Here is a 4,697-nt window from a genome sequence, read left to right on the forward strand (position 1 = left end):
TGGGATGGCCTCGTTTGCGCTGAGGTCGTGATCGCCGACTCTGGACGGCACGCGGAACTGAGGGTGTGGTGCCAAACGACAACGATGGCGAGCGGCCGCGCGACGCACTCGCGCACGTACACCGGCTGACCCGCGGCACAGAAGCCAAGTGTTCTTCGTGGGCAGCGCAGACGGGTCGCACCCACCACACAGAGACATGTGCCAGTACGAGAGTGGCATAACGGGCGCAGGTGGCACGCGCTGTTGGTCGAGGGGAGCGGAGTGAGCGCCCACCCACCCATGCCGCGCCCCTGGCGGTGACCACGCGCTGGGTTGCCAGACTTGTTGATGCACGAAGGGAACACGCGCTGCTACGAGGGGTGCTCGAGCCTTGTACGCCCGGGCTGACTGGTACGTGAACCTCGAGGAGGCTATCTACGCCATGCCATGCGCCTTTACGAACAGAGCGAGGGGGATGCTTTGGCCGAACTAGGGCCAGTTTTTTTAGGCGATTCTTCGAGAATCGCCCCCCTCCCCAGCTTCTCCCAGAATCATCATTTCATATTTTTTTACAATCCTAACTAATTAGACTTTAACAAGATAGGATTGTAAAAAATATATAATGACGATTCTGGAAGAAGCTATGGAGGAGGTGATTCTTAAAGAATCGCCCAAAAAAAACTAGCCCCTGATCGACGGCGGCGGTGGGCAGCCTCGCTGACGGAGCACGATCTTTTTTTTTTTTGCCATCGTAGCTAGTGGGCAACCTCTCCACTCATTCATGTTCCATCTACTAGTGCTAGCTTGGCTACTGCATGTCGACCGGCTGCAAAGAGGCACGGCAGCTCCATGGCGTGCACAATGCCCGTCTGGTCAGGTGGTCTGCTTCCCCGGGCCGTGCGAGGCAGCGTGAGCCGTACAAACTTTTTGGCTATCGATCGAACCACACCTTACCATCCTAGAAGAAAATAAGATAAGGCCTACACTTAAACGAGACATGATAAGCACAAGCATTAACCAATATACACAATTTGGCGCGTCGGACGGCGACGGGCGCTTCGAGCCCCTTTTGAGCTCAGCCGGGCCTCGAGGGCCTGGTGTGCTCCTCTTGCCGCGTCTGCTCCCGCGTGGCTGCTGTCGCTGCCGCTCCTCGTTCCCGGCTGCTCCCTCTCGGTCTCGTCGGTCTCGCTTCGTTGACCATGGTGAGACGGCGGTGATGATGGCAAGACCGTGGTGGCGCATGTTGGTGGGCGGCATGATTGGTGGAGCGCGTCGAATCATTCGGGGATGTAAGTGTTTGATGGATGGGAGAAATCACTGCCGGCTTGCCAGCATCAATGCGGTGACATCCGTGGGCGCCACCGTTCCTTCCTGAAAGGCTTTGGGTATTCCCCTTCCCCACGCCCTCCGCGTACCGGGGGAAACCCTAGGACCTGTCCGGAAAACAACGTCGTCGTCGTTGTCGTGTTCCTTCCCGAAGGTGTTGCTTGGTATGCGGAGGTTCGAGGTGCTAGGAGCGAGGTGGTAAATCTCCGGTAGGCGCAGCGGCTGCGGGTCATCATTGTTTTCATCGATCCGACGCCGTTGACATTATTTTCTCTCTTCTTTCTTTTTGGTTTCTTTTGGGCGTGCTTATACTGTTTGCCTCAGTATTAGACTTTTTGTTTTATCGGATGATTGCTATATCTATACAGCAAAGCGAAGCCTATTTCGTCGTATACACAATTTGGCACCATCATGATTAGCGTCATCTACGAGTGCGGCGACTTGCAAAACCGACCTTATCAAATCCACCATATAACGTGGTAATCCACGGTAAAACTGAAATTTACACAAGAACTTTTTTCTGTTTGAGGGGAACATTATTTTGAATGTGGTAACCCACCGAGCAGCTCTCCCCACTGTTCACCGGAGAGGCGGTCAAGTTTCGCACGCATTGTAATTAATAATCAATTAAAGAAAAGAAAATCCACTCAAAAAGAGTTATTAAAGGAAAAAAAAGAAAACTGACTTTTCCTCTAGCGGAGCCGGGAACGCAGCTTAGCTGGCAGGCGGCAACCAAACCAGAGAGCTACACGGCCGTTACAATCCAACGATTCAGGAGGGTAGCACGAATCTCGAGGCAACTTCTCCCGCCCGGCCGCAGCCCAGCGCCACCACCGCCTCCTCTCCGGCCACCAGCGGCGTGGCATTGGCTTCGATCGCACGCAATATTGCCCACCACGCTCGCTAATTACTACTATCTCCTAGGCCTTGCCTCGCCCTCGCCACGCATACCACCAATCCAATCCAAGCCAAGCCAAGCCATGGCGCTGGTGAAGCACTCGCCGACGGGCCCGTGCGCCCTGGTCTTCTCCGATGACGGGGAGTTCCTCGCCGCGGGGATGATCTCTATCAGCCGCAGCGACGACCCGGCACTCCGGATTTTGAGGACTGGCGACGACAGCGTCGCCACCGACGACGTCCTCAGGGTGGAGGCCTTGTACGGCTGCCCGGCGGGTTTCGCGCGGCTCGCGTGGTCCAAGTGTAGCGGAGGGCTCATCGCCGGCGGGCTCACCAACGGCGCAGTCTCCGTGTGGGACACCCGCGACCTGCCTATTCTGTACGTATGCTTTTCGCTTCGCACTTTTCTTGCATTGGATTTGGCGGCTCGCCGAGGATGCCCGCTGCTTGGCCGGCCGCTTGGGTGCAGCCCGCCGTCGCTGCTGGCAATTCCGGCCGAGAGTCTCCACCGCTCGTCGCTGCCTGCACCGGCGGGCGGCGGCTGCATAGAGTTTCGCGTGTTTGTTCCGTGTTTGGGGTGGGCTAGGTAGGAGGAGCGAGGGTCAGACAATTAACCGAACACAAGGGAGGCAAAACCTTTCTCCAGTGGAAAAGGAACTAGGCCCTCGCGTCTCGAGCGGCGACTCCCCCACCCCGTCTCCTCCCTCCCTCGCCGCCGCCGGGCGACGACGGCGGTGGGGCTCCTCGCTCCTTCTCCACCCGCGCTGGTTGCTGCTGAACCTCTGTGGCGTCGGCGCCGGGGATGGGTCCCCTTGGGCCCGTGGGTCTCGGATCTGGCGTGGCTGGCCCTGCTCGGCGCTGTCGTGGCTTCCTCCTCTCTCCTTCGCTCGAGCTCGCCCAGATTCACTTCTGGTTCGTACTCGCCCCCTGATTCGGAGCCCCGTGGCGGCGGCTGGGTAGCTCGTGCCGGCAGAGCATGGTGGCCTCGGGCTCTGCTCGCCACACATGGTGGTGCGCCCCCGCGGCCTTTGTCTGCTCCTTCCGGCTTGTCTCTTCCCGCCCTCCGCGTCTCTTCCTCGTCGTCGGGCCATCCTGTTAGAATTCAAACTGTATAGAGATAGGACTCTGTTTAACTTGTGTTCTCCCTCTATCTCTTCTTCTCTTCCGTATCTTCTGTAACCTCTCGATCTCTCGATCTCTCTCGTAGATCGCAACTTGTACGCCAAGGCTATTGCCATATATATATCAATGCGGCCTGAGACAAAGGGTTCAACGCTTCCAACCTATTTTACATGGTAGTCAGAGCCTCTTCCTCATAGATTAAAGATCGCATCTAGCTACCTCCGAAATATCGCATCAAGCTTCCTCCCTCGACCGAGATCATGTCCACCACCGCCGCTGCATCGCTGTCCGGCACCTCGGGCGCGCTCACCACCTCCCTGTCCTCCACCTTCGCACCGTCCTCGTCCAGCACCACCGTAGGGTCTCTCGGATCGCCACTACAGGAGAAGCTCACGAGGGGAAACTTCCTCTTATGGAAGGCCATTGTGCTGCCTCAGATTAAAGGCGCCCAGATGGAACACCACCTCGACGGGACGAGCCCGCCACCGCCGGCCACCCTCACCGTTACCAAGGACGGCAAGGAAGAACAAGTCTTCAACTATGCCCGACCTCTCTGGTATGCACAACAGCAGCAGCTTCAAGGGTATTTGATGGGATCCCTCTCCCGCGATATCCTTGCACGGGTCGCGACGTTACAGACGCCGGCCGAAGTTTGGAGCGCCATCCACGCCATGTTCGCCGCTCAGAGCCAAGCCCAAACCATCAACACCCGCATCGAGCTCACTAACCTAAAAAAGGTAACATGACCATGGCTGAATATCTTGGCAGGATCAAAAGCCTCACCGATGAAGTCGCGTGCACTGCCGCGGCCCTCTCCGATCCGGAAATCGTCTCCAAGATCCTCGCTGGCTTGGACATGGAGTACAATCCGGTCGTGTCTGCCCTTGCTGCTCGGGTGGAACCCATCACCGTCTAGGAGCTGTACAATCAGCTGCTGAGCTTCGACGCCCGCCTCACCCTCCTTCATGGCGGCGATCTTCGGCAGTCATCTGTCAACTCTGCTGCTCGTGGCCGCGGTCGTGGGCGCGGTCACCAGGGGCAGAACCGCGGCGGTGGCCGCGGACGCAGCACTCCTCAGGGCGACGACGCTCGCTCTGGTGGGAGCTACGACTACAACAACGGGGGCGGCTACAACAACTCCACTAGCAGTGGCGGCGGCTTCAACTCCAACAACAGCCGCCGGCCTCCCGCCTCGCGTCCTCGCCCCCGTTGCCAGCTCTGCAAGAAATCTGGCCATGAGGTCATGGATTGCTGGCATCGCTTCGACGAGAATTTTGTCCCTGACGCTCGCCATGTTGCTGCTGCCATGCACGAACAAGGAGGAGATGGAGTCTGGTACGTTGATTCCGGTGCCACCGACCATGTCACCAATG

The 4,697-nt window shown here is 58.0% G+C and overlaps 1 non-coding gene across 1 annotated transcript; it reads left to right on the top strand.

Moving 5' to 3' along the window:
• Window positions 1-4,135: 4,135 nt before the first annotated feature.
• LOC119304620 lies at window positions 4,136-4,270 on the top strand. Its single transcript, XR_005148376.1, has one exon. It is a non-coding gene; the product is annotated as a small nucleolar RNA Z247 (small nucleolar RNA).
• Window positions 4,271-4,697: the final 427 nt, after the last annotated feature.

The sequence above is a fragment of the Triticum dicoccoides genome, chromosome 5A (genome assembly GCF_002162155.2).
Source record: "Triticum dicoccoides isolate Atlit2015 ecotype Zavitan chromosome 5A, WEW_v2.0, whole genome shotgun sequence".
In the NCBI taxonomy this organism is placed as follows: Eukaryota; Viridiplantae; Streptophyta; class Magnoliopsida; order Poales; family Poaceae; genus Triticum; species Triticum dicoccoides.